The 20667-nt window shown below is 48.0% G+C and overlaps 30 non-coding genes and 1 pseudogene across 30 annotated transcripts; all 31 read right to left on the bottom strand.

Moving 5' to 3' along the window:
• Positions 1 to 268: 268 nt before the first annotated feature.
• Positions 269 to 432, bottom strand: LOC142719253 (U1 spliceosomal RNA). Its single transcript, XR_012872698.1, has one exon. It is a non-coding gene; the product is annotated as a U1 spliceosomal RNA (small nuclear RNA).
• Positions 433 to 1025: 593 nt separating this feature from the next.
• Positions 1026 to 1189, bottom strand: LOC142718602 (U1 spliceosomal RNA). The gene has a single exon (XR_012872555.1). It is a non-coding gene; the product is annotated as a U1 spliceosomal RNA (small nuclear RNA).
• Positions 1190 to 1664: 475 nt separating this feature from the next.
• Positions 1665 to 1828, bottom strand: LOC142719242 (U1 spliceosomal RNA). Its single transcript, XR_012872687.1, has one exon. It is a non-coding gene; the product is annotated as a U1 spliceosomal RNA (small nuclear RNA).
• A 467-nt stretch (positions 1829 to 2295) lies between these two features.
• LOC142721586 (U1 spliceosomal RNA) lies at positions 2296 to 2459 on the bottom strand. The gene has a single exon (XR_012874107.1). It is a non-coding gene; the product is annotated as a U1 spliceosomal RNA (small nuclear RNA).
• A 475-nt stretch (positions 2460 to 2934) lies between these two features.
• LOC142722201 (U1 spliceosomal RNA) lies at positions 2935 to 3098 on the bottom strand. The gene has a single exon (XR_012874522.1). It is a non-coding gene; the product is annotated as a U1 spliceosomal RNA (small nuclear RNA).
• Positions 3099 to 3565: 467 nt separating this feature from the next.
• LOC142720975 (U1 spliceosomal RNA) lies at positions 3566 to 3729 on the bottom strand. Its single transcript, XR_012873737.1, has one exon. It is a non-coding gene; the product is annotated as a U1 spliceosomal RNA (small nuclear RNA).
• A 475-nt stretch (positions 3730 to 4204) lies between these two features.
• LOC142719231 (U1 spliceosomal RNA) lies at positions 4205 to 4368 on the bottom strand. Its single transcript, XR_012872676.1, has one exon. It is a non-coding gene; the product is annotated as a U1 spliceosomal RNA (small nuclear RNA).
• A 467-nt stretch (positions 4369 to 4835) lies between these two features.
• On the bottom strand, positions 4836 to 4999 carry LOC142721575 (U1 spliceosomal RNA). Its single transcript, XR_012874106.1, has one exon. It is a non-coding gene; the product is annotated as a U1 spliceosomal RNA (small nuclear RNA).
• Positions 5000 to 5474: 475 nt separating this feature from the next.
• LOC142721344 (U1 spliceosomal RNA) lies at positions 5475 to 5638 on the bottom strand. Its single transcript, XR_012874087.1, has one exon. It is a non-coding gene; the product is annotated as a U1 spliceosomal RNA (small nuclear RNA).
• A 467-nt stretch (positions 5639 to 6105) lies between these two features.
• On the bottom strand, positions 6106 to 6269 carry LOC142722190 (U1 spliceosomal RNA). The gene has a single exon (XR_012874511.1). It is a non-coding gene; the product is annotated as a U1 spliceosomal RNA (small nuclear RNA).
• Positions 6270 to 6736: 467 nt separating this feature from the next.
• LOC142721564 (U1 spliceosomal RNA) lies at positions 6737 to 6900 on the bottom strand. The gene has a single exon (XR_012874105.1). It is a non-coding gene; the product is annotated as a U1 spliceosomal RNA (small nuclear RNA).
• A 475-nt stretch (positions 6901 to 7375) lies between these two features.
• LOC142721334 (U1 spliceosomal RNA) lies at positions 7376 to 7539 on the bottom strand. Its single transcript, XR_012874086.1, has one exon. It is a non-coding gene; the product is annotated as a U1 spliceosomal RNA (small nuclear RNA).
• A 467-nt stretch (positions 7540 to 8006) lies between these two features.
• LOC142722179 (U1 spliceosomal RNA) lies at positions 8007 to 8170 on the bottom strand. Its single transcript, XR_012874500.1, has one exon. It is a non-coding gene; the product is annotated as a U1 spliceosomal RNA (small nuclear RNA).
• A 467-nt stretch (positions 8171 to 8637) lies between these two features.
• Positions 8638 to 8801, bottom strand: LOC142721553 (U1 spliceosomal RNA). Its single transcript, XR_012874104.1, has one exon. It is a non-coding gene; the product is annotated as a U1 spliceosomal RNA (small nuclear RNA).
• A 475-nt stretch (positions 8802 to 9276) lies between these two features.
• LOC142721326 (U1 spliceosomal RNA) lies at positions 9277 to 9440 on the bottom strand. The gene has a single exon (XR_012874082.1). It is a non-coding gene; the product is annotated as a U1 spliceosomal RNA (small nuclear RNA).
• A 467-nt stretch (positions 9441 to 9907) lies between these two features.
• On the bottom strand, positions 9908 to 10071 carry LOC142722168 (U1 spliceosomal RNA). The gene has a single exon (XR_012874489.1). It is a non-coding gene; the product is annotated as a U1 spliceosomal RNA (small nuclear RNA).
• Positions 10072 to 10550: 479 nt separating this feature from the next.
• LOC142719220 (U1 spliceosomal RNA) lies at positions 10551 to 10714 on the bottom strand. Its single transcript, XR_012872665.1, has one exon. It is a non-coding gene; the product is annotated as a U1 spliceosomal RNA (small nuclear RNA).
• A 593-nt stretch (positions 10715 to 11307) lies between these two features.
• On the bottom strand, positions 11308 to 11471 carry LOC142719209 (U1 spliceosomal RNA). Its single transcript, XR_012872654.1, has one exon. It is a non-coding gene; the product is annotated as a U1 spliceosomal RNA (small nuclear RNA).
• Positions 11472 to 12064: 593 nt separating this feature from the next.
• On the bottom strand, positions 12065 to 12228 carry LOC142718591 (U1 spliceosomal RNA). The gene has a single exon (XR_012872554.1). It is a non-coding gene; the product is annotated as a U1 spliceosomal RNA (small nuclear RNA).
• Positions 12229 to 12703: 475 nt separating this feature from the next.
• LOC142719198 (U1 spliceosomal RNA) lies at positions 12704 to 12867 on the bottom strand. Its single transcript, XR_012872651.1, has one exon. It is a non-coding gene; the product is annotated as a U1 spliceosomal RNA (small nuclear RNA).
• Positions 12868 to 13334: 467 nt separating this feature from the next.
• On the bottom strand, positions 13335 to 13498 carry LOC142721542 (U1 spliceosomal RNA). Its single transcript, XR_012874103.1, has one exon. It is a non-coding gene; the product is annotated as a U1 spliceosomal RNA (small nuclear RNA).
• A 475-nt stretch (positions 13499 to 13973) lies between these two features.
• On the bottom strand, positions 13974 to 14137 carry LOC142719187 (U1 spliceosomal RNA). The gene has a single exon (XR_012872646.1). It is a non-coding gene; the product is annotated as a U1 spliceosomal RNA (small nuclear RNA).
• Positions 14138 to 14730: 593 nt separating this feature from the next.
• LOC142718580 (U1 spliceosomal RNA) lies at positions 14731 to 14894 on the bottom strand. Its single transcript, XR_012872553.1, has one exon. It is a non-coding gene; the product is annotated as a U1 spliceosomal RNA (small nuclear RNA).
• Positions 14895 to 15369: 475 nt separating this feature from the next.
• On the bottom strand, positions 15370 to 15533 carry LOC142719176 (U1 spliceosomal RNA). The gene has a single exon (XR_012872635.1). It is a non-coding gene; the product is annotated as a U1 spliceosomal RNA (small nuclear RNA).
• Positions 15534 to 16000: 467 nt separating this feature from the next.
• On the bottom strand, positions 16001 to 16141 carry LOC142722289 (U1 spliceosomal RNA; annotated as a pseudogene).
• Positions 16142 to 16612: 471 nt separating this feature from the next.
• On the bottom strand, positions 16613 to 16776 carry LOC142719165 (U1 spliceosomal RNA). The gene has a single exon (XR_012872625.1). It is a non-coding gene; the product is annotated as a U1 spliceosomal RNA (small nuclear RNA).
• A 593-nt stretch (positions 16777 to 17369) lies between these two features.
• On the bottom strand, positions 17370 to 17533 carry LOC142718569 (U1 spliceosomal RNA). The gene has a single exon (XR_012872552.1). It is a non-coding gene; the product is annotated as a U1 spliceosomal RNA (small nuclear RNA).
• A 475-nt stretch (positions 17534 to 18008) lies between these two features.
• Positions 18009 to 18172, bottom strand: LOC142719154 (U1 spliceosomal RNA). Its single transcript, XR_012872614.1, has one exon. It is a non-coding gene; the product is annotated as a U1 spliceosomal RNA (small nuclear RNA).
• Positions 18173 to 18765: 593 nt separating this feature from the next.
• Positions 18766 to 18929, bottom strand: LOC142718558 (U1 spliceosomal RNA). The gene has a single exon (XR_012872551.1). It is a non-coding gene; the product is annotated as a U1 spliceosomal RNA (small nuclear RNA).
• Positions 18930 to 19404: 475 nt separating this feature from the next.
• LOC142719133 (U1 spliceosomal RNA) lies at positions 19405 to 19568 on the bottom strand. The gene has a single exon (XR_012872604.1). It is a non-coding gene; the product is annotated as a U1 spliceosomal RNA (small nuclear RNA).
• A 467-nt stretch (positions 19569 to 20035) lies between these two features.
• On the bottom strand, positions 20036 to 20199 carry LOC142721520 (U1 spliceosomal RNA). Its single transcript, XR_012874102.1, has one exon. It is a non-coding gene; the product is annotated as a U1 spliceosomal RNA (small nuclear RNA).
• Between the last annotated feature and the right edge of the window lie 468 nt (positions 20200 to 20667).

Raw genomic sequence — 20667 nt, 5'->3', positions numbered from 1 at the left:
CTTTGACACAGGCTCAAAGTAGCACAACATAGTACAGCAAAGGCACAGGTCCTACACTTTACGTTACACTCTGCACTAACATTGAGATAAAGCATCACATAGGAAAGCCACAAAACCAAAGGCAGCTGATAAGGGAGAGAGGAGTATCCAATCCTCTTGGCCACCCAGAGGTCAATTGATGGCTGGCTCGATCGATCGATCTAGCAAGTATCTCTGACTAGTAATAGTCAGCATTGATTAATAAGCACTGTTTTTCACCAGAGTAAATCAGGGGAAAGCGCGAACGCAGTCCCCCACTACCACAAATTATGCAGTCGAGTTTCCCGCATTTGGGGAAATCGCAGGGGTCAGCACACCCGAAGTGCAATGGATGAGCCTCACCCTGGGAGAACCACCTTAGTGATCATGGTATCTCCCCTGCCAGGTAAGTATGAGTTGCATAGCGCCTGCCAGAAAGGCTCCCCTCACAAGAGGCCCTACTAAGTCGCTGAGGATTTTTCCTGGTTTTTGGTCCGAAGCAGGCCAAAGATCACCTGTCTGGATCCAACTGCGCCAAAAAACGGATGCACCTCATTGTACGGAGCCAGGGGTGTGCAGGCACCCCAAATTCCATAAGACACAGGCTCAAGTCTAAGCACTTCCAAGATGCACAGCAACCAGGGTATTAGCATATGGGGCGGCGGCTTCTGGTCAGAGCATTGCCGTGCCGATGAAGCAGTCCCCACATTTGCATGCCGTCACCTGTGAGACAGAGAGGAAGGATAGGTTAGGTTAGGGAAAGGCTCGCCATGCCCTGACTTCTCGAAGCCCAGCAGAAAAAGAAACTTCACTGATCACACTGTTGTTCATCCACGAGGGGGAGACAAAGGCTGCGTATACAGCTAAATATAAAGAGATAATGTACCACATTTTGGATTGAAAAACAGCTTTGTTGACAATCGGTGGTTAAATCACAAGCATACAAGTACCTCTGACTAGTAACAGTCAGCATTGAATAATAAGCACTGTTTTTCACCAGAGTAAATCAGGGGAAAGCGCGAACGCAGTCCCCCACTACCACAAATTATGCAGTCGAGTTTCCCGCATTTGGGGAAATCGCAGGGGTCAGCACACCCGAAGTGCAATGGATGAGCCTCACCCTGGGAGAACCACCTTAATGATCATGGTATCTCCCCTGCCAGGTAAGTATGAGTTGCATAGCGCCTGCCAGACAGGCTCCCCTCACAAGAGGCCCTACTAAGTCGCTGAGGATTTTTCCTGGTTTTTGGTCCGAAGCAGGCCAAAGATCACCTGTCTGCATCCACCTTTTTGGATTGAAAGCAGCTTTGTTAACAATCAGTGGTCAAATCACAAGCATACAGTATACCGTCAACCAGCCCAATCAATCAATATCTTTGACACAGGCTCAAAGTAGCACAACATAGTACAGCAAAGGCACAGGTCCTACACTTTACGTTACACTCTGCACTAACATTGAGATAAAGCATCACATAGGAAAGCCACAAAACCAAAGGCAGCTGATAAGGGAGAGAGGAGTATCCAATCCTCTCGGCCACCCAGAGGTCAATTGATGGCTGGCTCGCTCGATCGATCGATCTAGCAAGTATCTCTGACTAGTAATAGTCAGCATTGAATAATAAGCACTGTTTTTCACCAGAGTAAATCAGGGGAAAGCGCGAACGCAGTCCCCCACTACCACAAATTATGCAGTCGAGTTTCCCGCATTTGGGGAAATCGCAGGGGTCAGCACACCCGAAGTGCAATGGATGAGCCTCACCCTGGGAGAACCACCTTAGTGATCATGGTATCTCCCCTGCCAGGTAAGTATGAGTTGCATAGCGCCTGCCAGACAGGCTCCCCTCACAAGAGGCCCTACTAAGTCGCTGAGGATTTTTCCTGGTTTTTGGTCCGAAGCAGGCCAAAGATCACCTGTCTGCATCCACCTTTTTGGATTGAAAGCAGCTTTGTTAACAATCAGTGGTCAAATCACAAGCATACAGTATACCGTCAACCAGCCCAATCAATCAATATCTTTGACACAGGCTCAAAGTAGCACAACATAGTACAGCAAAGGCACAGGTCCTACACTTTACGTTACACTCTGCACTAACATTGAGATAAAGCATCACATAGGAAAGCCACAAAACCAAAGGCAGCTGATAAGGGAGAGAGGAGTATCCAATCCTCTTGGCCACCCAGAGGTCAATTGATGGCTGGCTCGCTCGATCTAGCAAGTATCTCTGACTAGTAATAGTCAGCATTGAATAATAAGCACTGTTTTTCACCAGAGTAAATCAGGGGAAAGCGCAAACGCAGTCCCCCACTACCACAAATTATGCAGTCGAGTTTCCCGCATTTGGGGAAATCGCAGGGGTCAGCACACCCGAAGTGCAATGGCTGAGCCTCACCCTGGGAGAACCACCTTAATGATCATGGTATCTCCCCTGCCAGGTAAGTATGAGTTGCATAGCGCCTGCCAGACAGGCTCCCCTCACAAGAGGCCCTACTAAGTCGCTGAGGATTTTTCCTGGTTTTTGGTCCGAAGCAGGCCAAAGATCACCTGTCTGCATCCACCTTTTTGGATTGAAAGCAGCTTTGTTAACAATCAGTGGTCAAATCACAAGCATACAGTATACCGTCAACCAGCCCAATCAATCAATATCTTTGACACAGGCTCAAAGTAGCACAACATAGTACAGCAAAGGCACAGGTCCTACACTTTACGTTACACTCTGCACTAACATTGAGATAAAGCATCACATAGGAAAGCCACAAAACCAAAGGCAGCTGATAAGGGAGAGAGGAGTATCCAATCCTCTTGGCCACCCAGAGGTCAATTGATGGCTGGCTCGCTCGATCGATCGATCTAGCAAGTATCTCTGACTAGTAATAGTCAGCATTGAATAATAAGCACTGTTTTTCACCAGAGTAAATCAGGGGAAAGCGCGAACACAGTCCCCCACTACCACAAATTATGCAGTCGAGTTTCCCGCATTTGGGGAAATCGCAGGGTTCAGCACACCCGAAGTGCAATGGATGAGCCTCACCCTGGGAGAACCACCTTAGTGATCATGGTATCTCCCCTGCCAGGTAAGTATGAGTTGCATAGCGCCTGCCAGACAGGCTCCCCTCACAAGAGGCCCTACTAAGTCGCTGAGGATTTTTCCTGGTTTTTGGTCCGAAGCAGGCCAAAGATCACCTGTCTGCATCCACCTTTTTGGATTGAAAGCAGCTTTGTTAACAATCAGTGGTCAAATCACAAGCATACAGTATACCGTCAACCAGCCCAATCAATCAATATCTTTGACACAGGCTCAAAGTAGCACAACATAGTACAGCAAAGGCACAGGTCCTACACTTTACGTTACACTCTGCACTAACATTGAGATAAAGCATCACATAGGAAAGCCACAAAACCAAAGGCAGCTGATAAGGGAGAGAGGAGTATCCAATCCTCTTGGCCACCCAGAGGTCAATTGATGGCTGGCTCGCTCGATCTAGCAAGTATCTCTGACTAGTAATAGTCAGCATTGAATAATAAGCACTGTTTTTCACCAGAGTAAATCAGGGGAAAGCGCAAACGCAGTCCCCCACTACCACAAATTATGCAGTCGAGTTTCCCGCATTTGGGGAAATCGCAGGGGTCAGCACACCCGAAGTGCAATGGATGAGCCTCACCCTGGGAGAACCACCTTAATGATCATGGTATCTCCCCTGCCAGGTAAGTATGAGTTGCATAGCGCCTGCCAGACAGGCTCCCCTCACAAGAGGCCCTACTAAGTCGCTGAGGATTTTTCCTGGTTTTTGGTCCGAAGCAGGCCAAAGATCACCTGTCTGCATCCACCTTTTTGGATTGAAAGCAGCTTTGTTAACAATCAGTGGTCAAATCACAAGCATACAGTATACCGTCAACCAGCCCAATCAATCAATATCTTTGACACAGGCTCAAAGTAGCACAACATAGTACAGCAAAGGCACAGGTCCTACACTTTACGTTACACTCTGCACTAACATTGAGATAAAGCATCACATAGGAAAGCCACAAAACCAAAGGCAGCTGATAAGGGAGAGAGGAGTATCCAATCCTCTCGGCCACCCAGAGGTCAATTGATGGCTGGCTCGCTCGATCGATCGATCTAGCAAGTATCTCTGACTAGTAATAGTCAGCATTGAATAATAAGCACTGTTTTTCACCAGAGTAAATCAGGGGAAAGCGCGAACGCAGTCCCCCACTACCACAAATTATGCAGTCGAGTTTCCCGCATTTGGGGAAATCGCAGGGGTCAGCACACCCGAAGTGCAATGGATGAGCCTCACCCTGGGAGAACCACCTTAGTGATCATGGTATCTCCCCTGCCAGGTAAGTATGAGTTGCATAGCGCCTGCCAGACAGGCTCCCCTCACAAGAGGCCCTACTAAGTCGCTGAGGATTTTTCCTGGTTTTTGGTCCGAAGCAGGCCAAAGATCACCTGTCTGCATCCACCTTTTTGGATTGAAAGCAGCTTTGTTAACAATCAGTGGTCAAATCACAAGCATACAGTATACCGTCAACCAGCCCAATCAATCAATATCTTTGACACAGGCTCAAAGTAGCACAACATAGTACAGCAAAGGCACAGGTCCTACACTTTACGTTACACTCTGCACTAACATTGAGATAAAGCATCACATAGGAAAGCCACAAAACCAAAGGCAGCTGATAAGGGAGAGAGGAGTATCCAATCCTCTTGGCCACCCAGAGGTCAATTGATGGCTGGCTCGCTCGATCTAGCAAGTATCTCTGACTAGTAATAGTCAGCATTGAATAATAAGCACTGTTTTTCACCAGAGTAAATCAGGGGAAAGCGCAAACGCAGTCCCCCACTACCACAAATTATGCAGTCGAGTTTCCCGCATTTGGGGAAATCGCAGGGGTCAGCACACCCGAAGTGCAATGGCTGAGCCTCACCCTGGGAGAACCACCTTAATGATCATGGTATCTCCCCTGCCAGGTAAGTATGAGTTGCATAGCGCCTGCCAGACAGGCTCCCCTCACAAGAGGCCCTACTAAGTCGCTGAGGATTTTTCCTGGTTTTTGGTCCGAAGCAGGCCAAAGATCACCTGTCTGCATCCACCTTTTTGGATTGAAAGCAGCTTTGTTAACAATCAGTGGTCAAATCACAAGCATACAGTATACCGTCAACCAGCCCAATCAATCAATATCTTTGACACAGGCTCAAAGTAGCACAACATAGTACAGCAAAGGCACAGGTCCTACACTTTACGTTACACTCTGCACTAACATTGAGATAAAGCATCACATAGGAAAGCCACAAAACCAAAGGCAGCTGATAAGGGAGAGAGGAGTATCCAATCCTCTTGGCCACCCAGAGGTCAATTGATGGCTGGCTCGCTCGATCGATCGATCTAGCAAGTATCTCTGACTAGTAATAGTCAGCATTGAATAATAAGCACTGTTTTTCACCAGAGTAAATCAGGGGAAAGCGCGAACGCAGTCCCCCACTACCACAAATTATGCAGTCGAGTTTCCCGCATTTGGGGAAATCGCAGGGTTCAGCACACCCGAAGTGCAATGGATGAGCCTCACCCTGGGAGAACCACCTTAGTGATCATGGTATCTCCCCTGCCAGGTAAGTATGAGTTGCATAGCGCCTGCCAGACAGGCTCCCCTCACAAGAGGCCCTACTAAGTCGCTGAGGATTTTTCCTGGTTTTTGGTCCGAAGCAGGCCAAAGATCACCTGTCTGCATCCACCTTTTTGGATTGAAAGCAGCTTTGTTAACAATCAGTGGTCAAATCACAAGCATACAGTATACCGTCAACCAGCCCAATCAATCAATATCTTTGACACAGGCTCAAAGTAGCACAACATAGTACAGCAAAGGCACAGGTCCTACACTTTACGTTACACTCTGCACTAACATTGAGATAAAGCATCACATAGGAAAGCCACAAAACCAAAGGCAGCTGATAAGGGAGAGAGGAGTATCCAATCCTCTTGGCCACCCAGAGGTCAATTGATGGCTGGCTCGCTCGATCTAGCAAGTATCTCTGACTAGTAATAGTCAGCATTGAATAATAAGCACTGTTTTTCACCAGAGTAAATCAGGGGAAAGCGCAAACGCAGTCCCCCACTACCACAAATTATGCAGTCGAGTTTCCCGCATTTGGGGAAATCGCAGGGGTCAGCACACCCGAAGTGCAATGGATGAGCCTCACCCTGGGGGAACCACCTTAATGATCATGGTATCTCCCCTGCCAGGTAAGTATGAGTTGCATAGCGCCTGCCAGACAGGCTCCCCTCACAAGAGGCCCTACTAAGTCGCTGAGGATTTTTCCTGGTTTTTGGTCCGAAGCAGGCCAAAGATCACCTGTCTGCATCCACCTTTTTGGATTGAAAGCAGCTTTGTTAACAATCAGTGGTCAAATCACAAGCATACAGTATACCGTCAACCAGCCCAATCAATCAATATCTTTGACACAGGCTCAAAGTAGCACAACATAGTACAGCAAAGGCACAGGTCCTACACTTTACGTTACACTCTGCACTAACATTGAGATAAAGCATCACATAGGAAAGCCACAAAACCAAAGGCAGCTGATAAGGGAGAGAGGAGTATCCAATCCTCTTGGCCACCCAGAGGTCAATTGATGGCTGGCTCGCTCGATCTAGCAAGTATCTCTGACTAGTAATAGTCAGCATTGAATAATAAGCACTGTTTTTCACCAGAGTAAATCAGGGGAAAGCGCAAACGCAGTCCCCCACTACCACAAATTATGCAGTCGAGTTTCCCGCATTTGGGGAAATCGCAGGGGTCAGCACACCCGAAGTGCAATGGCTGAGCCTCACCCTGGGAGAACCACCTTAATGATCATGGTATCTCCCCTGCCAGGTAAGTATGAGTTGCATAGCGCCTGCCAGACAGGCTCCCCTCACAAGAGGCCCTACTAAGTCGCTGAGGATTTTTCCTGGTTTTTGGTCCGAAGCAGGCCAAAGATCACCTGTCTGCATCCACCTTTTTGGATTGAAAGCAGCTTTGTTAACAATCAGTGGTCAAATCACAAGCATACAGTATACCGTCAACCAGCCCAATCAATCAATATCTTTGACACAGGCTCAAAGTAGCACAACATAGTACAGCAAAGGCACAGGTCCTACACTTTACGTTACACTCTGCACTAACATTGAGATAAAGCATCACATAGGAAAGCCACAAAACCAAAGGCAGCTGATAAGGGAGAGAGGAGTATCCAATCCTCTTGGCCACCCAGAGGTCAATTGATGGCTGGCTCGCTCGATCGATCGATCTAGCAAGTATCTCTGACTAGTAATAGTCAGCATTGAATAATAAGCACTGTTTTTCACCAGAGTAAATCAGGGGAAAGCGCGAACGCAGTCCCCCACTACCACAAATTATGCAGTCGAGTTTCCCGCATTTGGGGAAATCGCAGGGTTCAGCACACCCGAAGTGCAATGGATGAGCCTCACCCTGGGAGAACCACCTTAGTGATCATGGTATCTCCCCTGCCAGGTAAGTATGAGTTGCATAGCGCCTGCCAGACAGGCTCCCCTCACAAGAGGCCCTACTAAGTCGCTGAGGATTTTTCCTGGTTTTTGGTCCGAAGCAGGCCAAAGATCACCTGTCTGCATCCACCTTTTTGGATTGAAAGCAGCTTTGTTAACAATCAGTGGTCAAATCACAAGCATACAGTATACCGTCAACCAGCCCAATCAATCAATATCTTTGACACAGGCTCAAAGTAGCACAACATAGTACAGCAAAGGCACAGGTCCTACACTTTACGTTACACTCTGCACTAACATTGAGATAAAGCATCACATAGGAAAGCCACAAAACCAAAGGCAGCTGATAAGGGAGAGAGGAGTATCCAATCCTCTTGGCCACCCAGAGGTCAATTGATGGCTGGCTCGCTCGATCTAGCAAGTATCTCTGACTAGTAATAGTCAGCATTGAATAATAAGCACTGTTTTTCACCAGAGTAAATCAGGGGAAAGCGCAAACGCAGTCCCCCACTACCACAAATTATGCAGTCGAGTTTCCCGCATTTGGGGAAATCGCAGGGGTCAGCACACCCGAAGTGCAATGGATGAGCCTCACCCTGGGGGAACCACCTTAATGATCATGGTATCTCCCCTGCCAGGTAAGTATGAGTTGCATAGCGCCTGCCAGACAGGCTCCCCTCACAAGAGGCCCTACTAAGTCGCTGAGGATTTTTCCTGGTTTTTGGTCCGAAGCAGGCCAAAGATCACCTGTCTGCATCCACCTTTTTGGATTGAAAGCAGCTTTGTTAACAATCAGTGGTCAAATCACAAGCATACAGTATACCGTCAACCAGCCCAATCAATCAATATCTTTGACACAGGCTCAAAGTAGCACAACATAGTACAGCAAAGGCACAGGTCCTACACTTTACGTTACACTCTGCACTAACATTGAGATAAAGCATCACATAGGAAAGCCACAAAACCAAAGGCAGCTGATAAGGGAGAGAGGAGTATCCAATCCTCTTGGCCACCCAGAGGTCAATTGATGGCTGGCTCGCTCGATCTAGCAAGTATCTCTGACTAGTAATAGTCAGCATTGAATAATAAGCACTGTTTTTCACCAGAGTAAATCAGGGGAAAGCGCAAACGCAGTCCCCCACTACCACAAATTATGCAGTCGAGTTTCCCGCATTTGGGGAAATCGCAGGGGTCAGCACACCCGAAGTGCAATGGCTGAGCCTCACCCTGGGAGAACCACCTTAATGATCATGGTATCTCCCCTGCCAGGTAAGTATGAGTTGCATAGCGCCTGCCAGACAGGCTCCCCTCACAAGAGGCCCTACTAAGTCGCTGAGGATTTTTCCTGGTTTTTGGTCCGAAGCAGGCCAAAGATCACCTGTCTGCATCCACCTTTTTGGATTGAAAGCAGCTTTGTTAACAATCAGTGGTCAAATCACAAGCATACAGTATACCGTCAACCAGCCCAATCAATCAATATCTTTGACACAGGCTCAAAGTAGCACAACATAGTACAGCAAAGGCACAGGTCCTACACTTTACGTTACACTCTGCACTAACATTGAGATAAAGCATCACATAGGAAAGCCACAAAACCAAAGGCAGCTGATAAGGGAGAGAGGAGTATCCAATCCTCTTGGCCACCCAGAGGTCAATTGATGGCTGGCTCGCTCGATCGATCGATCTAGCAAGTATCTCTGACTAGTAATAGTCAGCATTGAATAATAAGCACTGTTTTTCACCAGAGTAAATCAGGGGAAAGCGCGAACGCAGTCCCCCACTACCACAAATTATGCAGTCGAGTTTCCCGCATTTGGGGAAATCGCAGGGTTCAGCACACCCGAAGTGCAATGGATGAGCCTCACCCTGGGAGAACCACCTTAGTGATCATGGTATCTCCCCTGCCAGGTAAGTATGAGTTGCATAGCGCCTGCCAGACAGGCTCCCCTCACAAGAGGCCCTACTAAGTCGCTGAGGATTTTTCCTGGTTTTTGGTCCGAAGCAGGCCAAAGATCACCTGTCTGCATCCACCTTTTTGGATTGAAAGCAGCTTTGTTAACAATCAGTGGTCAAATCACAAGCATACAGTATACCGTCAACCAGCCCAATCAATCAATATCTTTGACACAGGCTCAAAGTAGCACAACATAGTACAGCAAAGGCACAGGTCCTACACTTTACGTTACACTCTGCACTAACATTGAGATAAAGCATCACATAGGAAAGCCACAAAACCAAAGGCAGCTGATAAGGGAGAGAGGAGTATCCAATCCTCTTGGCCACCCAGAGGTCAATTGATGGCTGGCTCGCTCGATCTAGCAAGTATCTCTGACTAGTAATAGTCAGCATTGAATAATAAGCACTGTTTTTCACCAGAGTAAATCAGGGGAAAGCGCAAACGCAGTCCCCCACTACCACAAATTATGCAGTCGAGTTTCCCGCATTTGGGGAAATCGCAGGGGTCAGCACACCCGAAGTGCAATGGATGAGCCTCACCCTGGGGGAACCACCTTAATGATCATGGTATCTCCCCTGCCAGGTAAGTATGAGTTGCATAGCGCCTGCCAGACAGGCTCCCCTCACAAGAGGCCCTACTAAGTCGCTGAGGATTTTTCCTGGTTTTTGGTCCGAAGCAGGCCAAAGATCACCTGTCTGCATCCACCTTTTTGGATTGAAAGCAGCTTTGTTAACAATCAGTGGTCAAATCACAAGCATACAGTATACCGTCAACCAGCCCAATCAATCAATATCTTTGACACAGGCTCAAAGTAGCACAACATAGTACAGCAAAGGCACAGGTCCTACACTTTACGTTACACTCTGCACTAACATTGAGATAAAGCATCACATAGGAAAGCCACAAAACCAAAGGCAGCTGATAAGGGAGAGAGGAGTATCCAATCCTCTCGGCCACCCAGAGGTCAATTGATGGCTGGCTCGCTCGATCGATCGATCGATCTAGCAAGTATCTCTGACTAGTAATAGTCAGCATTGATTAATAAGCACTGTTTTTCACCAGAGTAAATCAGGGGAAAGCGCGAACGCAGTCCCCCACTACCACAAATTATGCAGTCGAGTTTCCCGCATTTGGGGAAATCGCAGGGGTCAGCACACCCGAAGTGCAATGGATGAGCCTCACCCTGGGAGAACCACCTTAGTGATCATGGTATCTCCCCTGCCAGGTAAGTATGAGTTGCATAGCGCCTGCCAGAAAGGCTCCCCTCACAAGAGGCCCTACTAAGTCGCTGAGGATTTTTCCTGGTTTTTGGTCCGAAGCAGGCCAAAGATCACCTGTCTGGATCCAACTGCGCCAAAAAACGGATGCACCTCATTGTACGGAGCCAGGGGTGTGCAGGCACCCCAAATTCCATAAGACACAGGCTCAAGTCTAAGCACTTCCAAGATGCACAGCAACCAGGGTATTAGCATATGGGGCGGCGGCTTCTGGTCAGAGCATTGCCGTGCCGATGAAGCAGTCCCCACATTTGCATGCCGTCACCTGTGAGACAGAGAGGAAGGATAGGTTAGGTTAGGGAAAGGCTCGCCATGCCCTGACTTCTCGAAGCCCAGCAGAAAAAGAAACTTCACTGATCACACTGTTGTTCATCCACGAGGGGGAGACAAAGGCTGCGTATACAGCTAAATATAAAGAGATAATGTACCACATTTTGGATTGAAAAACAGCTTTGTTGACAATCGGTGGTTAAATCACAAGCATACAAGTACCTCTGACTAGTAACAGTCAGCATTGAATAATAAGCACTGTTTTTCACCAGAGTAAATCAGGGGAAAGCGCGAACGCAGTCCCCCACTACCACAAATTATGCAGTCGAGTTTCCCGCATTTGGGGAAATCGCAGGGGTCAGCACACCCGAAGTGCAATGGATGAGCCTCACCCTGGGAGAACCACCTTAGTGATCATGGTATCTCCCCTGCCAGGTAAGTATGAGTTGCATAGCGCCTGCCAGAAAGGCTCCCCTCACAAGAGGCCCTACTAAGTCGCTGAGGATTTTTCCTGGTTTTTGGTCCGAAGCAGGCCAAAGATCACCTGTCTGGATCCAACTGCGCCAAAAAACGGATGCACCTCATTGTACGGAGCCAGGGGTGTGCAGGCACCCCAAATTCCATAAGACACAGGCTCAAGTCTAAGCACTTCCAAGATGCACAGCAACCAGGGTATTAGCATATGGGGCGGCGGCTTCTGGTCAGAGCATTGCCGTGCCGATGAAGCAGTCCCCACATTTGCATGCCGTCACCTGTGAGACAGAGAGGAAGGATAGGTTAGGTTAGGGAAAGGCTCGCCATGCCCTGACTTCTCGAAGCCCAGCAGAAAAAGAAACTTCACTGATCACACTGTTGTTCATCCACGAGGGGGAGACAAAGGCTGCGTATACAGCTAAATATAAAGAGATAATGTACCACATTTTGGATTGAAAAACAGCTTTGTTGACAATCGGTGGTTAAATCACAAGCATACAAGTACCTCTGACTAGTAACAGTCAGCATTGAATAATAAGCACTGTTTTTCACCAGAGTAAATCAGGGGAAAGCGCGAACGCAGTCCCCCACTACCACAAATTATGCAGTCGAGTTTCCCGCATTTGGGGAAATCGCAGGGGTCAGCACACCCGAAGTGCAATGGATGAGCCTCACCCTGGGAGAACCACCTTAATGATCATGGTATCTCCCCTGCCAGGTAAGTATGAGTTGCATAGCGCCTGCCAGACAGGCTCCCCTCACAAGAGGCCCTACTAAGTCGCTGAGGATTTTTCCTGGTTTTTGGTCCGAAGCAGGCCAAAGATCACCTGTCTGCATCCACCTTTTTGGATTGAAAGCAGCTTTGTTAACAATCAGTGGTCAAATCACAAGCATACAGTATACCGTCAACCAGCCCAATCAATCAATATCTTTGACACAGGCTCAAAGTAGCACAACATAGTACAGCAAAGGCACAGGTCCTACACTTTACGTTACACTCTGCACTAACATTGAGATAAAGCATCACATAGGAAAGCCACAAAACCAAAGGCAGCTGATAAGGGAGAGAGGAGTATCCAATCCTCTTGGCCACCCAGAGGTCAATTGATGGCTGGCTCGCTCGATCGATCGATCTAGCAAGTATCTCTGACTAGTAATAGTCAGCATTGAATAATAAGCACTGTTTTTCACCAGAGTAAATCAGGGGAAAGCGCGAACGCAGTCCCCCACTACCACAAATTATGCAGTCGAGTTTCCCGCATTTGGGGAAATCGCAGGGGTCAGCACACCCGAAGTGCAATGGATGAGCCTCACCCTGGGAGAACCACCTTAGTGATCATGGTATCTCCCCTGCCAGGTAAGTATGAGTTGCATAGCGCCTGCCAGACAGGCTCCCCTCACAAGAGGCCCTACTAAGTCGCTGAGGATTTTTCCTGGTTTTTGGTCCGAAGCAGGCCAAAGATCACCTGTCTGCATCCACCTTTTTGGATTGAAAGCAGCTTTGTTAACAATCAGTGGTCAAATCACAAGCATACAGTATACCATCAACCAGCCCAATCAATCAATATCTTTGACACAGGCTCAAAGTAGCACAACATAGTACAGCAAAGGCACAGGTCCTACACTTTACGTTACACTCTGCACTAACATTGAGATAAAGCATCACATAGGAAAGCCACAAAACCAAAGGCAGCTGATAAGGGAGAGAGGAGTATCCAATCCTCTTGGCCACCCAGAGGTCAATTGATGGCTGGCTCGCTCGATCTAGCAAGTATCTCTGACTAGTAATAGTCAGCATTGAATAATAAGCACTGTTTTTCACCAGAGTAAATCAGGGGAAAGCGCAAACGCAGTCCCCCACTACCACAAATTATGCAGTCGAGTTTCCCGCATTTGGGGAAATCGCAGGGGTCAGCACACCCGAAGTGCAATGGCTGAGCCTCACCCTGGGAGAACCACCTTAATGATCATGGTATCTCCCCTGCCAGGTAAGTATGAGTTGCATAGCGCCTGCCAGACAGGCTCCCCTCACAAGAGGCCCTACTAAGTCGCTGAGGATTTTTCCTGGTTTTTGGTCCGAAGCAGGCCAAAGATCACCTGTCTGCATCCACCTTTTTGGATTGAAAGCAGCTTTGTTAACAATCAGTGGTCAAATCACAAGCATACAGTATACCGTCAACCAGCCCAATCAATCAATATCTTTGACACAGGCTCAAAGTAGCACAACATAGTACAGCAAAGGCACAGGTCCTACACTTTACGTTACACTCTGCACTAACATTGAGATAAAGCATCACATAGGAAAGCCACAAAACCAAAGGCAGCTGATAAGGGAGAGAGGAGTATCCAATCCTCTTGGCCACCCAGAGGTCAATTGATGGCTGGCTCGCTCGATCGATCGATCTAGCAAGTATCTCTGACTAGTAATAGTCAGCATTGATTAATAAGCACTGTTTTTCACCAGAGTAAATCAGGGGAAAGCGCGAACGCAGTCCCCCACTACCACAAATTATGCAGTCGAGTTTCCCGCATTTGGGGAAATCGCAGGGGTCAGCACACCCGAAGTGCAATGGATGAGCCTCACCCTGGGAGAACCACCTTAGTGATCATGGTATCTCCCCTGCCAGGTAAGTATGAGTTGCATAGCGCCTGCCAGAAAGGCTCCCCTCACAAGAGGCCCTACTAAGTCGCTGAGGATTTTTCCTGGTTTTTGGTCCGAAGCAGGCCAAAGATCACCTGTCTGGATCCAACTGCGCCAAAAAACGGATGCACCTCATTGTACGGAGCCAGGGGTGTGCAGGCACCCCAAATTCCATAAGACACAGGCTCAAGTCTAAGCACTTCCAAGATGCACAGCAACCAGGGTATTAGCATATGGGGCGGCGGCTTCTGGTCAGAGCATTGCCGTGCCGATGAAGCAGTCCCCACATTTGCATGCCGTCACCTGTGAGACAGAGAGGAAGGATAGGTTAGGTTAGGGAAAGGCTCGCCATGCCCTGACTTCTCGAAGCCCAGCAGAAAAAGAAACTTCACTGATCACACTGTTGTTCATCCACGAGGGGGAGACAAAGGCTGCGTATACAGCTAAATATAAAGAGATAATGTACCACATTTTGGATTGAAAAACAGCTTTGTTGACAATCGGTGGTTAAATCACAAGCATACAAGTACCTCTGACTAGTAACAGTCAGCATTGAATAATAAGCACTGTTTTTCACCAGAGTAAATCAGGGGAAAGCGCGAACGCAGTCCCCCACTACCACAAATTATGCAGTCGAGTTTCCCGCATTTGGGGAAATCGCAGGGGTCAGCACACCCGAAGTGCAATGGATGAGCCTCACCCTGGGAGAACCACCTTAATGATCATGGTATCTCCCCTGCCAGGTAAGTATGAGTTGCATAGCGCCTGCCAGACAGGCTCCCCTCACAAGAGGCCCTACTAAGTCGCTGAGGATTTTTCCTGGTTTTTGGTCCGAAGCAGGCCAAAGATCACCTGTCTGCATCCACCTTTTTGGATTGAAAGCAGCTTTGTTAACAATCAGTGGTCAAATCACAAGCATACAGTATACCGTCAACCAGCCCAATCAATCAATATCTTTGACACAGGCTCAAAGTAGCACAACATAGTACAGCAAAGGCACAGGTCCTACACTTTACGTTACACTCTGCACTAACATTGAGATAAAGCATCACATAGGAAAGCCACAAAACCAAAGGCAGCTGATAAGGGAGAGAGGAGTATCCAATCCTCTTGGCCACCCAGAGGTCAATTGATGGCTGGCTCGCTCGATCGATCGATCTAGCAAGTATCTCTGACTAGTAATAGTCAGCATTGAATAATAAGCACTGTTTTTCACCAGAGTAAATCAGGGGAAAGCGCGAACGCAGTCCCCCACTACCACAAATTATGCAGTCGAGTTTCCCGCATTTGGGGAAATCGCAGGGGTCAGCACACCCGAAGTGCAATGGATGAGCCTCACCCTGGGAGAACCACCTTAGTGATCATGGTATCTCCCCTGCCAGGTAAGTATGAGTTGCATAGCGCCTGCCAGACAGGCTCCCCTCACAAGAGGCCCTACTAAGTCGCTGAGGATTTTTCCTGGTTTTTGGTCCGAAGCAGGCCAAAGATCACCTGTCTGCATCCACCTTTTTGGATTGAAAGCAGCTTTGTTAACAATCAGTGGTCAAATCACAAGCATACAGTATACCATCAACCAGCCCAATCAATCAATATCTTTGACACAGGCTCAAAGTAGCACAACATAGTACAGCAAAGGCACAGGTCCTACACTTTACGTTACACTCTGCACTAACATTGAGATAAAGCATCACATAGGAAAGCCACAAAACCAAAGGCAGCTGATAAGGGAGAGAGGAGTATCCAATCCTCTTGGCCACCCAGAGGTCAATTGATGGCTGGCTCGCTCGATCTAGCAAGTATCTCTGACTAGTAATAGTCAGCATTGAATAATAAGCACTGTTTTTCACCAGAGTAAATCAGGGGAAAGCGCAAACGCAGTCCCCCACTACCACAAATTATGCAGTCGAGTTTCCCGCATTTGGGGAAATCGCAATGGCTGAGCCTCACCCTGGGAGAACCACCTTAATGATCATGGTATCTCCCCTGCCAGGTAAGTATGAGTTGCATAGCGCCTGCCAGACAGGCTCCCCTCACAAGAGGCCCTACTAAGTCGCTGAGGATTTTTCCTGGTTTTTGGTCCGAAGCAGGCCAAAGATCACCTGTCTGCATCCACCTTTTTGGATTGAAAGCAGCTTTGTTAACAATCAGTGGTCAAATCACAAGCATACAGTATACCGTCAACCAGCCCAATCAATCAATATCTTTGACACAGGCTCAAAGTAGCACAACATAGTACAGCAAAGGCACAGGTCCTACACTTTACGTTACACTCTGCACTAACATTGAGATAAAGCATCACATAGGAAAGCCACAAAACCAAAGGCAGCTGATAAGGGAGAGAGGAGTATCCAATCCTCTTGGCCACCCAGAGGTCAATTGATGGCTGGCTCGATCGATCGATCTAGCAAGTATCTCTGACTAGTAATAGTCAGCATTGATTAATAAGCACTGTTTTTCACCAGAGTAAATCAGGGGAAAGCGCGAACGCAGTCCCCCACTACCACAAATTATGCAGTCGAGTTTCCCGCATTTGGGGAAATCGCAGGGGTCAGCACACCCGAAGTGCAATGGATGAGCCTCACCCTGGGAGAACCACCTTAGTGATCATGGTATCTCCCCTGCCAGGTAAGTATGAGTTGCATAGCGCCTGCCAGAAAGGCTCCCCTCACAAGAGGCCCTACTAAGTCGCTGAGGATTTTTCCTGGTTTTTGGTCCGAAGCAGGCCAAAGATCACCTGTCTGGATCCAACTGCGCCAAAAAACGGATGCACCTCATTGTACGGAGCCAGGGGTGTGCAGGCACCCCAAATTCCATAAGACACAGGCTCAAGTCTAAGCACTTCCAAGATGCACAGCAACCAGGGTATTAGCATATGGGGCGGCGGCTTCTGGTCAGAGCATTGCCGTGCCGATGAAGCAGTCCCCACATTTGCATGCCGTCACCTGTGAGACAGAGAGGAAGGATAGGTTAGGTTAGGGAAAGGCTCGCCATGCCCTGACTTCTCGAAGCCCAGCAGAAAAAGAAACTTCACTGATCACACTGTTGTTCATCCACGAGGGGGAGACAAAGGCTGCGTATACAGCTAAATATAAAGAGATAATGTACCACATTTTGGATTGAAAAACAGCTTTGTTGACAATCGGTGGTTAAATCACAAGCATACAAGTACCTCTGACTAGTAACAGTCAGCATTGAATAATAAGCACTGTTTTTCACCAGAGTAAATCAGGGGAAAGCGCGAACGCAGTCCCCCACTACCACAAATTATGCAGTCGAGTTTCCCGCATTTGGGGAAATCGCAGGGGTCAGCACACCCGAAGTGCAATGGATGAGCCTCACCCTGGGAGAACCACCTTAATGATCATGGTATCTCCCCTGCCAGGTAAGTATGAGTTGCATAGCGCCTGCCAGACAGGCTCCCCTCACAAGAGGCCCTACTAAGTCGCTGAGGATTTTTCCTGGTTTTTGGTCCGAAGCAGGCCAAAGATCACCTGTCTGCATCCACCTTTTTGGATTGAAAGCAGCTTTGTTAACAATCAGTGGTCAAATCACAAGCATACAGTATACCGTCAACCAGCCCAATCAATCAATATCTTTGACACAGGCTCAAAGTAGCACAACATAGTACAGCAAAGGCACAGGTCCTACACTTTACGTTACACTCTGCACTAACATTGAGATAAAGCATCACATAGGAAAGCCACAAAACCAAAGGCAGCTGATAAGGGAGAGAGGAGTATCCAATCCTCTTGGCCACCCAGAGGTCAATTGATGGCTGGCTCGCTCGATCGATCGATCTAGCAAGTATCTCTGACTAGTAATAGTCAGCATTGAATAATAAGCACTGTTTTTCACCAGAGTAAATCAGGGGAAAGCGCGAACGCAGTCCCCCACTACCACAAATTATGCAGTCGAGTTTCCCGCATTTGGGGAAATCGCAGGGGTCAGCACACCCGAAGTGCAATGGATGAGCCTCACCCTGGGAGAACCACCTTAGTGATCATGGTATCTCCCCTGCCAGGTAAGTATGAGTTGCATAGCGCCTGCCAGAAAGGCTCCCCTCACAAGAGGCCCTACTAAGTCGCTGAGGATTTTTCCTGGTTTTTGGTCCGAAGCAGGCCAAAGATCACCTGTCTGGATCCAACTGCGCCAAAAAACGGATGCACCTCATTGTACGGAGCCAGGGGTGTGCAGGCACCCCAAATTCCATAAGACACAGGCTCAAGTCTAAGCACTTCCAAGATGCACAGCAACCAGGGTATTAGCATATGGGGCGGCGGCTTCTGGTCAGAGCATTGCCGTGCCGATGAAGCAGTCCCCACATTTGCATGCCGTCACCTGTGAGACAGAGAGGAAGGATAGGTTAGGTTAGGGAAAGGCTCGCCATGCCCTGACTTCTCGAAGCCCAGCAGAAAAAGAAACTTCACTGATCACACTGTTGTTCATCCACGAGGGGGAGACAAAGGCTGCGTATACAGCTAAATATAAAGAGATAATGTACCACATTTTGGATTGAAAAACAGCTTTGTTGACAATCGGTGGTTAAATCACAAGCATACAAGTACCTCTGACTAGTAACAGTCAGCATTGAATAATAAGCACTGTTTTTCACCAGAGTAAATCAGGGGAAAGCGCGAACGCAGTCCCCCACTACCACAAATTATGCAGTCGAGTTTCCCGCATTTGGGGAAATCGCAGGGGTCAGCACACCCGAAGTGCAATGGATGAGCCTCACCCTGGGAGAACCACCTTAATGATCATGGTATCTCCCCTGCCAGGTAAGTATGAGTTGCATAGCGCCTGCCAGACAGGCTCCCCTCACAAGAGGCCCTACTAAGTCGCTGAGGATTTTTCCTGGTTTTTGGTCCGAAGCAGGCCAAAGATCACCTGTCTGCATCCACCTTTTTGGATTGAAAGCAGCTTTGTTAACAATCAGTGGTCAAATCACAAGCATACAGTATACCGTCAACCAGCCCAATCAATCAATATCTTTGACACAGGCTCAAAGTAGCACAACATAGTACAGCAAAGGCACAGGTCCTACACTTTACGTTACACTCTGCACTAACATTGAGATAAAGCATCACATAGGAAAGCCACAAAACCAAAGGCAGCTGATAAGGGAGAGAGGAGTATCCAATCCTCTTGGCCACCCAGAGGTCAATTGATGGCTGGCTCGCTCGATCGATCGATCTAGCAAGTATCTCTGACTAGTAATAGTCAGCATTGAATAATAAGCACTGTTTTTCACCAGAGTAAATCAGGGGAAAGCGCGAACGCAGTCCCCCACTACCACAAATTATGCAGTCGAGTTTCCCGCATTTGGGGAAATCGCAGGGGTCAGCACACCCGAAGTGCAATGGATGAGCCTCACCCTGGGAGAACCACCTTAGTGATCATGGTATCTCCCCTGCCAGGTAAGTATGAGTTGCATAGCGCCTGCCAGACAGGCTCCCCTCACAAGAGGCCCTACTAAGTCGCTGAGGATTTTTCCTGGTTTTTGGTCCGAAGCAGGCCAAAGATCACCTGTCTGCATCCACCTTTTTGGATTGAAAGCAGCTTTGTTAACAATCAGTGGTCAAATCACAAGCATACAGTATACCATCAACCAGCCCAATCAATCAATATCTTTGACACAGGCTCAAAGTAGCACAACATAGTACAGCAAAGGCACAGGTCCTACACTTTACGTTACACTCTGCACTAACATTGAGATAAAGCATCACATAGGAAAGCCACAAAACCAAAGGCAGCTGATAAGGGAGAGAGGAGTATCCAATCCTCTTGGCCACCCAGAGGTCAATTGATGGCTGGCTCGCTCGATCTAGCAAGTATCTCTGACTAGTAATAGTCAGCATTGAATAATAAGCACTGTTTTTCACCAGAGTAAATCAGGGGAAAGCGCAAACGCAGTCCCCCACTACCACAAATTATGCAGTCGAGTTTCCCGCATTTGGGGAAATCGCAGGGGTCAGCACACCCGAAGTGCAATGGCTGAGCCTCACCCTGGGAGAACCACCTTAATGATCATGGTATCTCCCCTGCCAGGTAAGTATGAGTTGCATAGCGCCTGCCAGACAGGCTCCCCTCACAAGAGGCCCTACTAAGTCGCTGAGGATTTTTCCTGGTTTTTGGTCCGAAGCAGGCCAAAGATCACCTGTCTGCATCCACCTTTTTGGATTGAAAGCAGCTTTGTTAACAATCAGTGGTCAAATCACAAGCATACAGTATACCGTCAACCAGCCCAATCAATCAATATCTTTGACACAGGCTCAAAGTAGCACAACATAGTACAGCAAAGGCACAGGTCCTACACTTTACGTTACACTCTGCACTAACATTGAGATAAAGCATCACATAGGAAAGCCACAAAACCAAAGGCAGCTGATAAGGGAGAGAGGAGTATCCAATCCTCTTGGCCACCCAGAGGTCAATTGATGGCTGGCTCGCTCGATCGATCGATCTAGCAAGTATCTCTGACTAGTAATAGTCAGCATTGATTAATAAGCACTGTTTTTCACCAG

The sequence above is a fragment of the Rhinoderma darwinii genome, chromosome 1 (genome assembly GCF_050947455.1).
Source record: "Rhinoderma darwinii isolate aRhiDar2 chromosome 1, aRhiDar2.hap1, whole genome shotgun sequence".
In the NCBI taxonomy this organism is placed as follows: domain Eukaryota; kingdom Metazoa; phylum Chordata; class Amphibia; order Anura; family Rhinodermatidae; genus Rhinoderma; species Rhinoderma darwinii.
Note: the sequence above shows the minus strand (reverse complement) of the source record. Positions and strands in the feature narration are given on the sequence as shown.